We start from the raw sequence: 12,714 nt of genomic DNA, 5'->3' as shown, positions 1-12,714 counted from the left end.
GTCTGAGGATGATGAAGTTAAAGCGAGGCATGAGCTATGTTCACGGGGTGCTCACGTGATCTCAGACGCTCGATGATGACGGCGGATGCTCGACGCATAGGTGGCCAAACTTCGCTATAACAGCTAGCGGAGTACCGACACTGCATACACTATCTATCAGAGCACGAATACACGAAGCCTATACGCTTTGGTGCGATTCTTCCCATTGACGCTAATGCAATTGTTTGGATGACAAGAGAATCACCAGTGCATGCAGACACTTGCTTATTGATTCAGTGGACACGTTGTGCGCGTTAAAGCCTTTGTTCACACAGCCTCTGCGCCTTGCTATCTTTCCTTGCCGTTGAAAAACCATGTTTTATGTCCACATTTTCGCAGGACACTGAGCCTGGCGTGGTGACAGATCATGGGGCTAATGGCACTTACGCAAAAATTAGTGCTCACGCCTAGCATACAGCGTCACCAAAACATGCCAGCTGAAGGGCGGACACTCTCAAAGCACAGCAAGCAGAAGAGAGCCGAGGCACAATTCAAACCCGCACCAGGGGAAGGAGTCATTTCGGGAACGTAATGTGCAAGGACCCTGCACAGGCGTGCCTATCGCCTCTCGCGTTTCAGGCGCAAAGAGAGGTCACTTGTGGTGTGTAGTGCAACCAGGTAGACTTGCGACTCGACGATCATCCTATGGAAATGATCCTATGAAGAACGAGCTTAAAAGATAGCAAGATGAGAGCTCAAAAAGGTGGTCCTCCACCTCACCTCACTGTCTGTCTGTGGACGATCATGCAATTGATGAGCGAAGTATGCGTTAGCATTAGCGTTCGTCCGTACAGTGCTGTCGCTGCCGGTGACGGGTTCGGATCGTGCGAGCAGGTGGTGTGACCCTGTCCGTCTATCACCATGTGACACGCTGTAATAATAATAATAATAATAATAATAATAATAATAATAATAATAATAATAATAATAATAATAATAATAATAATAATTGGTATTTTGGGAAAGGAAGGAAATGGCGCAGTATCTGTCTCATATATCGTTGGACACCTGAACCCCCGCTATACTCCCCGGATCTAATCCAGCAATCCCAGCGTGACAAGCCGAAGCCCCCTCTCCAGTCTGCCACCCTCTCTCGTCTTCTCTCTCCCGCTATAGAGTGAGATTTCCCTCTCTCCAATTTTCCGTCTGCCAACCGAAGCTTCAAACGGACGGACGGAGGGACAAATACTTCTGACTTTGTGGTTCTAATGCTATGCTAACTTATTAGAAGCGGCGAATTCAAACAGCTGCCCTGTGTACAAAGTCAGCAGCTACGCTTGCGTACCTTATGTATTCAAACCCGTTACACGCACTCCTCTTTCTTACATGACTTATTTGTAACCATGGCCATGCGCTTCTACGGGGCTGCTGCTTTGCGAAGGGTTTGGAGCGGGCATAAGCAGGTCTAGGCATACGAATAGGTATCCGTCATCAGCTTCTGGTCGCTTTGACTATTTTCAAGGGAAGGAGAAAAAATAGTGATAGCGGTAACTACAACAACGCGCGAGAGAAAACGCGGCTGTGGCGCTTAAAACTTGACGAAAGTAAATAAATTAAATGAAAAGGAAAATCTTCGTCGTCTATTACTGCGTTTTCTCGAGTCCGTGGCTAGGTGGACTAAATAAAGAAGTCGTGATGACATGTAATTGAAATCGCGCGCACGAACGGGAAAATTTGAAGGCGTTCCTACTATTGCATTGTCGCTTCCGGCCTCTTTTATTTGTGCAACACAAAGCACTTGAGCGTACGTGTGCGGCGCGAGTCTATGGTGAAAGCTCACTGCGATGCAGCATGTGCCGTGATTTTCCCCTCATAAGGAGACATGATTTTTCGTCCCCCATTTTTCTTTAAAATTTACCAATTCAAGGCAAATAACAGAACGACTCACGATGCCGCAAATACAAACTCACAGCCAAGCAACTATAGCACCAAAATAGACGGAGTCGCTTAAAGATAGGCCTTTTATTTGCTATTGTTCATTGTAGTGGCCTGAGAAAAACAAAACCCAGCTTATACTTCAAACTCAACAACGAATCGTTATCGCGGAAATCTTTGGGGAAAAAAACAAACTGTACGGTACCCAAGTATGCACCTTGGAAGAAGAGGAGCTCAAAAGTCGATTATTCGAGTTTCGAGTGGCGTCTGCGGTGGGCACAGGCCGCCAACCCTCACGGGCTCTAGCTTCGCGCGAACCGAAGGCCCCCATCATCCATCACCATATATACTCACATTGGGGAACCTCTGCGGCGAAATTAATCTCACACAGGAAGGAAGCCGAGTAGCTGCAAGGAAGCAGGCCTGCATGTCCACACCGGAGACGTTTATTGAGGCCGTCCTCCAGCGACACACCCACTTATGTCACCGCGACCCGGGGACAGGCGAGGAGTAAGGCTCCATGCACTCTAACCAGGAAGGAGTAAAAAACGAGTAAGCTGTCTTCTTTCGCACTCTGTAGATGGAGTGCGCAAGAAAACAGCTTACTCGCTTTTTACTCCTATATCGGCATATCCGTGTTCACAGCGGCAATGCGCGCACAAGGCAACAAAGAGCAATTCATGAAGCTAGCACGCGGCTGCGGAATGTAAGGTCTCCGCGGCAGTGCTGTGATCTCTCTCGCTGTGACCACTCGGTCGGTTTACTATAGAATGAGTAGACAATGAACGCAAGGTACGCCTGTCGGAGGTCACCTGTCGGAGGTCACCTGTCGGAGGTTTGAGCCGCTGTTAAGCGACAGCACCCCGACTTGGCGAGCCGCGTATGCACTGCAAGAACAGTAGCGTGCGCCACCTTACGATGACTCTCTCTCTAGACCCCGCATGGGCGGTCGAGTTCCCGCTCGAGTTCCCGAGTTCCCGCCAAAATGTTCCAATGGACGAACGCACTTATAAGGCCGGATTGGAGGGAGTTGTGGCCGAATGTCAGAGATAAGTCACGCCGCCACTTCTCCGTCGCCTGAGGCGGGAGAAAGGGAAAAAGGAGTATTAGTGGTGGTGGTGGTGGTGTAAACGTACAAGCGGGGTTAGCCTCCCAGTGGCGTGTCGGGGATTGCTCCTCCTGAGTCCCTTGCTTACGTGATTACGCCTCTACCGCTGTTCCAAAAGGCCAATGTCCTCTATAAACGACAATTGTGATAGTGACACTAAAAGAGAACAACGTGGAACGGCGGCAGCGCCCGCGCAGAGGCAACAGAAGGAAGGCCGCATTCCTAATTTTCGACAAACGAAGTCGACCTATATGTGGAAAAATACGGCGCTTTGGGAGGATACCTAATTATCAATGCGATATCACTAAAATCCTCAATGGAAAAAAACTGCGCGGTCAGTCACAAATATCGAACATTGGTCGAAGAGAAGTGCAGTCACTTGACCGGATAATTTGGCTGGAGGGATGGGACGTCACCACAGCGGATGATTTCCATTGGCTGGAAAGAAGGCACACCATCGACCGGAAATGACGTCAGTTCCGCCAAGGCATCAACAACTTATAATGTTGTCGCACTGCCAACAGATAATAGTTAGCTCTCCCAGTGAATCTTTTCTCGAGCTGTCAGGGTGTTCTTACCGGTATGAGCGCCGCAAGTAATGAAACGACGCTGTGTGCGTGTTCAGTATTGCTTGTTGGTGGTGTGAGTTGGTGACAACAAATATAACACAAGCGTTACTTAATAAAGAAGTGAGAATGTAATTTTCATTTGTAGTCGTCGTATATTTCTGCATAGGAGTCTGAAGACTGCGCTAAAGGAGCACTACACTTCTCACTGCCTGGCTGATGTTATTGGACACTGGCGTCAGCGTTGCATGCAAGGAACCACCGTTTGAAACGCACAGCGACACCGGGCTTGCCTCTTCCATGTGAATCATCTTATGAGTGCATATGTGTGCGTATCTGGATATGTTTGTATGACTTAATGGTTCATCATAGCCATGTCATATTCATGCGGAGTACTGGAACGGTAGGCAAACATTGAAAGTAAGCATTCAAAAATGCGTGCTCATTGAATTTTTTCTTTGCCCGTCATGTGTGCAGTAGTTTATTTTAAAGAAAAAAGAAAGAAGTTAAGGAAAAGAATGTTGCCGGCCGCGGCAATCGCTATCCATTTTCTTAAGCACCCGAGCTGTAGCCGACGGAGTTGAAAGGGAAAGGGAGAGGATAGAGATGAGGAGTATAGAGCGGAGCGTGAACGTAAAGCGATTTTCTCTCCTCTAACCGCGATGCAAGCCACCACTCGAGCTCGACTTGAAGAAAAATCATCAGAAGCTATCCATTTATGAAGACTGCCGTAAATATTCTTCAGCCATATGAAACTGTGATAGAGCTCTCGAGAACTGCGAATATTAAGGCTGATCAGGAGACACTGCACGCACTGAAGCTGCGGGTGATCATTTTGGCCTTCTGCAGAGCGCTACAACCTGTATCCTCCTCGTAGGTACGCACTCTTTCATCTATCTAGCAATATCTGTTAAACATATGCCGCTACTAATCAACTCTATGTTTTTTTTTTATGGTAAGCAAGTAGAGTATAGTTCCTAGTGGGGCTAAAAATTAGTACTATCGAGAACACGTATCATCCATTAGCATTTTGTTACAGGAAATACACTAGAGATATCTAGGCAAGTATTTCGGCAAAGGTATGGTAATCTTCTTGGTATCATAAAAACAGCTGTCATGTTGAAATAACAAATAACTTTTCCCGTCATTTTAGTCAAATGCAGCAGGTCACGAAAAAAAAGAGAAATCTGTTTTGATATTTCATACACATCTGTTTCGTATCTTGATTGCATGGCAGGGTCCTAAGAATATTTATGAAATCTTTCTCTACTTGTGAGTCTTAAGCAACACTGCAACCCAATAAGAGGGGAAAATATAAACCGAAAGGTCACTCCTGCCACTCAGTGCCCTAATTGACTTTTATTACTTGTGGGCCACGACCCCCCCCCCCCCCCCCCTCCCCTAGCACAATTTCTGTACATAGAACTGAGCGCAAACTGCCGGATGACAAAAGAGAGCGCATTATGTTTTTTAACATTGTCTTGCCCAAAACATATTGCAGATGACATTATGGCGTCATAATAACAAATTTCATCAAAAAAAATGCTTCTTCCCTTCATTTCATTTATGCGCGGCAGGCTACACCAGATAAGAAATTTGTTATGATCTTATATGTTGCTGGTATTTTCTCCGAATTGCGTCGTGTTATGAATATTGCTGAACACGTGTATAATTGAGACTATAATTGAGACTCATTAAGGTGCTCTGCGACTCAGCAGAGAGCAAAAATATAAACTGAAAAGGTAATTTCTGCTACTCTGCGCGCTATTTGGTGCACCGACCCACTAATCCGCATTAATTAATTTCTTGGTGTGGGCCTACTTCCAAAATTCTGGGCGTCCATCAGAATTTTTGGGGTGACACAAGTTTGGGGGTCCCCTACCACCGTTGGCAGATTGTGAGGACATCACAAAGTCACATGAGCTCTCGGCCAATCAGGATGACCCATCAGGGCAGATTGAGATGAGGACACAGCGACCTCTCGCGACCAGTCAGGGAATTTCGTTATGGAGACACCAGAAACTGCATGACGACAACCGAAATACTGTCGCATTAAAAAGAAATCCGAAAGCAAATTCCAAGGGCAAGTAGAGGGTACCCACCCTCGTGAAAAAAAAAAAACACTACAGTTCCGTGACACTATTCGTAGAACGAAAAATACCGGTGCCGCCTCCTTTACGTTCACGCCAGATATTCGCACGAAAACGGCTACCTAACGTAAATTGCTGTGAGGTCTTGCGGCTAATCTCGAAGCAATGCTGGCTTCTAAGCAGAATATAGTTTAGAACGAAAGCATTGGATCGATGTTCAGGCTTCTTGGGGCTTGCCGTATAAAGTCCAAAAATGCATTGAACCTCATTCTTATGGACTGGCCTTCTCCCTCTAGTTTCAAGCTCTTGTGAAAATTTTAGCAGGTGCTGCGGTACAGTGATCTGTCTATTTTGACAGTGTGGCAGGCGGGGACCTCCGCGCGTCCCCAACGGCGTCGCCAATTGCGGCCCGCTTTCACCAAAGCCCGATCGCAGCGCCGACAGAAACAGGTGGATTCCCACGGCGGTCGAGTGGTCGCGCACTTTCGCCTAACGCACTGTTTGAGTACTAGCTGCGCAACCTAAAATAAATATTTCGTTGTTTTGGGCACCAGGCACGTGACGCAATTCAAGTTACCGATTCTGTTTGCAGACGAACTCGGCAACGTCATAGCAGCGCGTTCAATGCCGGGTCTCCGATCGGCTAGAGACAGAATGACCCCGCGCCATGAAGTTACTTCTCACTGCAGAAACAGCAGACATAAATTGCCGCACCCGCACTACTCGCTCAGCAAAAGGCAAGGAGTAATCTGGAGGCGGTTTCATACAGGAACATTTGTTAATACGTACATTTATTCCAAATCCGGCCCGGACAACTTCAGACCGGAGTGCGTGAAGTGCGGGGCACCCATAGCCACTCGCAATCACTCCCCAACCTAAAGCAGTGGAAAAGACTGTGTTGTCCAGCTGGGACCCGGAGGCACAACTGAGTGCGACAGGCAGGGCCGAAGATGTCCCTGCAAGGCAGTGCTGTGCAGCCACGTGACAGCCAGTCTGGAAAAGAGCCCTACGAACTTTGTTCCTAATATCCCGTGAGTCCTTTCCTGACACTTGCGATGAATAAAGTTTTTCTAGTGCTACTAAGAGTAGGCGACAGCAGCGCCGCCTCTTCATTCGCCATTGGCTAGGACAAGCGCCTCATGGGCAGTCTGTCCCACATGCTACTTGGTGTATCTGGTACACTGCAGCTGCAGCTTTCTCCCTCTCCCAGGTATAGGTGACAACGCACTGCAATTGCCATTATTATCCCGTTCTTCAGAGACAAGGTGAACCGAGAAAGCTCAGTAGTCACAGCAGTGTCCCGGTGTCCACTGTCCCGGTATCCACTGGAAGACGATGTCATGACCCTCTTCCTGCGTCTGGTGTTGAAGATGTCTTAATTCAGCTACGAGTTGGTCTTGATCGCCATGGCGTAAAGCAGAATTAAGACATTGTAGGGCTGCTTTTAAGTCGCAGAACACCGCCCATTTGCGGGGTGTTTGTGCACCGATGTACTACTGCACAGCCGCACGAAGAGCGGCCAATTCTGACCCGGTGGACGTTGTCCGATGCGAAGTTTGCTGGACAATACTGGTCTGTCTCGCAGGAATGACCACGGCGTAGGTTGAACTTGTTGCTGAGACCAAACCATCTGTATACAAATGAGTGCGGTCACTATATTCGGCGTGCAGTGGGTAGAGTGTCAACTGTTTAATGGCCGGCGTCGATAAGTTCAATTTTTTTCATTATGCCCGAAGTGTAAGGAGCACACATGGCTCCCGCAGACACCACAGCGCAGAGCAAGGCCGTGCTGCCGGGGTGAACAGTGATGGGATGGACGACTGGTGGGCTGCTATAACATTTGAAAACGCTGCGTGTGGTCTTTGATCCGCCACTGACACAAGGTGGTGCTGGGGAATCCTTGTTAGATGCCGTATGTGGATCCACAGGGTGCCAAGTGTTATATAAGGTCGAGAGTGGGTGGTCCTGGGCGATAGCAATGATAGCAACTGTTGATGCGCTGCGAAGGAGACCTAGGCATGTCCGAAGTGCCTGACCTTGTATAGTCTGGAGGGCACGCAAATTCGTCTCACATGTGTTCGAAAGCACGGGTGTACTACACCGCAAAAATCCCAAGTGTGCTCTGTACAGCTGCAGCATAGACTGAATCAACGAGCCCCATGGTTTTCCGCCAAGAAATCTGAACAGGTGTGTGATAGAGATTAACTTTTTTTTTTACAAAGCGGTAATGCGGGCTCTATGATAGACTCGGGTCTATGGTAATCCCTAAAAAAACGATGAGAAGCGCGATAAGCAATGGTATGGCCGCCGATAGTTAGCGGATATTGAGTCATACTTTTGCGCGTTAATACCACTATAGCGCACTTCTCGGCTGTCACTCTTAGACTTTGCTCTCTGGATAGGAGGAAGTAATGGTTGCTGCCCTCTGAAGTCTTGCTCGCGCCTGGAGACGCGTCACAGAGGAGGCCGAGGTGCAGATATCATCGGCATACATAGAGACGTGGACGGTGTTAGGTACGTTATTCAGGTGTGCTATAAGTGCCAGACTAAACAAAGAAGGGCTGAGCACTGCACCCTGTGGCGCGCCCCGATAGGTGTAATACACAGGTGTCGAGCCACCTTCACACATAATAAAAAAATGTTCATTTGGTGAGATAGCTTTGTATCCAGTAGATTTTTAATAAAGGAGTAATTATTCACTGACATCCACCCAGCCGCAGCCATACGGCTGCAAAGGAAAGCTATACAGTTTCCACAGAAACTTCGCTGGTAAAGAAAAATCCGTCCCGTTCAGTGATTCGAACCCGGGACCACCGCTTCACAGGAGCAGTCGCTCTAACAACTGAGCTAACCGGGACGGCTAGCTTATGGTAAGGCGAGAGCGAATTAATTAATAGCTCGAAATGGGAACAGTGATGATCAAATGTGTTTGGGGAATCCCCAAGGTGGAGTAGATTTGTAATAAGGCGGTAATTACTCATTGGCATCCATGGAAGCATAGTTCAAACCCCGGACCCGGACGAATTTTTCTTTAATTGTGAAGTAGTTGTGGAAGCTGTATAGCTCATTAATGGAGTGCAAGTTAGGGAAGGTATAGTTCTGCTGCACCTCCTGGTAAGGCACGCATAATAAATTTATTGTTCTGTTCAGTCAACAGCTTACTCGAGGTTACTTGTTTATTACTTTCAATTTCTGCACCGAAAAGTGTCTCTCAACTGATACGACGAGACAACCATGCGGCTTTATTCACACTGGAAGCCCGGCACGGTCCCGCCGAAAAGTTCTCCTAAGACTATGGATGCGAAGTTCATCGCAGGCGAAGCAGTGGTTTAAATCGCTTGGCTTTCTAAAGCGTTGTAGATATCTATCTTAACTTCATGTTATTATTAGGTTACGTTATTCTGTTGTTGGTAGCTTCTCACGGAACGTGCCGAGCAAGAATAATTATGCGCATGTAAAGCGCGATTTCTTTTTGCCGACTTCCTTAGCCTTTAATTTTTTTCGCCTGCCAAATTTAAACGAGCGGCACTTGCAGAATAATATACGACATATATCAAATTACGCAAAGAACATAACAAAGAAACTTACAGAATAAGGCGTACATACGCAGCCAATTTTCTAATTCCATGAATTTAGAGCAAGAAGGCATAAATAATAATGCACTTTCCATACGTCAAGATGGATACTTAACATTGGCAACGACATAATGAAAACGCTAATGACCCTTTATGTTTTCAGATGTAAAACAAGGGAATCTACATTCATCTCCATCCATCATGCAGTATGCGTAGAGGTTAATTTACCTGTTATACCAAGGTTTCTGGATATTTTCTTCCCTTATGTTTAAGCTTTGGGGCCTGTCAAAAAATAAATTGGTTCAGTGAAGGGTTTCAACACACCTCATGAGAAGTAGCTGACAAGAGCTTAATAAATATGCGTTCATCAGGTATAAATAACCACGCGCTGCTCACAGAAGCCTGCAGCAGATCGACCAAGTCCACCAGCACGACAATCTCCCGCGGGGCAAGTTCCAAACTCTGAAGATGAAGTCGCTGTTGTACTGCATTTGTATTGTTCTGGCTTTGATTATAACCGCACAGTAAGCATGGTCTTTTATCACTTCATACTCGTAGTGTAACTCAATCAGTGTAGATAACCTGAAATGTTCAGGCGGCGCTACTACTCTTGCACTGCGCGTCTAAAAACTGCTGCCGTGTGCCGCTTGGGTCACAAAACATGCGAGACAATGGGGCGGGATGGAAGAGGCAATTTTCGTGGACGCGGCAGAGCCGGCAAACGGGATATCAACCAAATCATGCACGGATGCGCAAGGGAAATTAATTAATGGGGCATCCATTAGATTAAACTGAAAAAATTGGTTTTTGAGGGAAGAAAATGGCGCAGTATCTGCCTCACATCTCGGCGGACACGTGAGAGAGAGAGAGAAAAACTTTATTGGCGCCAAAAATTGGTCGATTCAGCGGGACCCGGGTGTCTTCATGTTGAAGTTCCGAGTCTTCCAGGGGTGGTGCCCTTATTCCAGGGCCCCATTGAGTCTTGCTACCTCATACGCATGCTGGACCAGTCCTTTTTGGACTGCCAGCACGCTGCTGGTGAGCAGGCTCTCCCACTGTTCCGCATTGGGCTCTTTTAGTTTATGGAATGAATAATTGTTTTTACACTCCCATGTAATATGGTATAAAGTGGGGGTGGCTCCACACCACTTGCATGTGTCCGCGTACTGGTTCGGAAACATTTTTTCGAAGTATGTGTAAGTTATGAAAGCTTCCTGTTTGAAGTCTACGCCAACCGACTGCCTCATATTGCGGACACCTGAACCTAGCCGCAAGGGAAGAGAAAAAGGAGTGAGTGAGAGTAGAATTGAAGAAAGAGGTGCCGTAGTGGAGGGCTCCGGAAATCTCGACCACCTGGGGATCTTTCCCGTGCGCTGACAACGCACATCGCACGGGCACCTCCTTGCCTTTCGCTTCCATCGAAACGCGGCCGCAGCGGCCGGGTTCGAACCCGGGTATTCCGGAACAGTAGCCGAGCACCGTAACCTCTGAGCCACCGCTGGAATCGCTCAGGCGGAGGAGGCGGCGATTGCTTTGACGATGGTTTCCCGGTAGAGGCTCGTGTGTAATAACGGACTCCCAGAATGCATGTCATAGCTATACCAGAGGAAGGATTCGTAACCACGCAAACAGAATACTCAGAACTAAAGGAGATACAGACTTTAAATTCATAGTCATATGGATTCCAGGACACTCTGCGGATGTTGGAAATGAAGGCGCTCACGCAACTGCCCGCGTGCTATTACCCCGGGCCCCCCAACATTCGCAGGAATATAATTATTCAGAACCGCTATTAAGCTAAGGGTATTATAACTGCAACACTTGAGGCTAACGAGGAAAGTATATGCCGAAAAACACTAAAATCTAAACAGGGAGCAAGGGGTCATTTTAAGGAAATTGCAATCGCATACTTATGTAAATCACGTCAAATTGAGCTATATGTTTCCAAAATCGTGCGATCCGCATAACGCCTTTTGCGGTGAAATGGCTAACTTATACCATATGATATGGGCATGCAAGAAAAGCCCAGCTATACCAAGAATTAATAGCCCAACAAATAAGGACTGGGAGGCGGCGCTGTCCAGCTCACCTTCGAAAGACCAGCTTTTGCTGGTGAACCGGACAAGAGCGGCGGCAAAAGCCAATGGGTTCCTGGAATGAGGGCCCGCCCAACCATCCTATGCATTTAAACTTTTTTTTATCTCTCTCTCACACACTAAACTATTAGAGGCACGCGCCTGCCTGATAGCATTCTTTGCCTAGGTACTCTCGACGCAGTAGTTTCCTGAAGCACGCTATTGGTTGCTACGACACAGCGCAGAAGTTCATGCCTATCAGCACAAGCAAATGGCGTGGACAAACCGTACGGATTACTACAGGTGCGCCAAAATGTTTGCTTCTCTCGCTATAGTGTGCCATGGGCCTGGAATCAACATCGCAGACTTCATCGCAGGTTGCCTATATAGATGTTGTCACGCAGCAGTTGGTGCTGCTTGGTAGCTCGCGTCTAGACGGCAGAGAAACGCCAACACCGAGAAGCTCTGAGAAGATGCTGTTGTTGTTGGTGCGACAGCACACCGAGATGGCCTGAGCGGAGCGTCAGTTTCTTCTTCAGAAGCGAACAGCGTGGCGCACGAGCTGCGTGCTGAATAGCCGCCGAGTGGCTATTGCTGTAGACGCGGCGTTACCCTCCCTCTCGGAAAGAGCCTCGGCCCGATGCTTTAACAAGAAAATAGGGAGTAAGAAAAAACAAGACTGAGTAATGCGCGGCAATTAGCCATTAAATGTCTCGTGAAATATAGGGCTTCATCCGCACATCAACCGTCTCTGGTCTCTGCTGACGGCGAATAGTACGGGAAACCCCATCCCGAAGAATTTCATAGGTTACGTCGCTTAGCTGACGGATAACTCTGTAGGGGCTGAAATACTGCTTTAGCAGTTTTTCGGAAAGACCGCAGCGTCGAATGGGGGTCCATACCCACACTTTGTCGTCTGGGGCGTACGTCATCAGTCTGTGGCTGCGGTTGTAACGTAGGGCGTCACGGCGTTGTTGGTTCAGGATGCACACTCTCGCTATAGTTGTTGAGCTTCTTCTGCACGAAGCGTAAATTCTTCGGCGCCAACGTTGGGGTTGCGGCCATCATGGGGTAGCATTGCTGACACTTCGCGGCCGTACAACAGACAGAAGGGCGTCCTCTGCGTGGTTTCCTGTTGAGCCGTGTTATGCGCGAAAGTAATATATGGCAAGATATCGTCCCAAGATCGATGCTCAACGTCAACGTACATGGACAGCATGTCGACGAGAGTTTCGTTAAGGTGGTCGGTCAGGCCATTTGTCCGGGGATGGTAGGCAGTTGTTCTCCTATGGGTAGTGCCACTCTGCCGCATGAGAGATTCCAAGAGTTTGGCAGCGAAAGCGGTGCCTCTATCCGCGATAAGTGCCGGGGCGCCAGCCTCAAGAC

The sequence above is a fragment of the Amblyomma americanum genome, chromosome 7 (genome assembly GCF_052857255.1).
Source record: "Amblyomma americanum isolate KBUSLIRL-KWMA chromosome 7, ASM5285725v1, whole genome shotgun sequence".
NCBI classification, from domain to species: domain Eukaryota; kingdom Metazoa; phylum Arthropoda; class Arachnida; order Ixodida; family Ixodidae; genus Amblyomma; species Amblyomma americanum.
Note: the sequence above shows the minus strand (reverse complement) of the source record.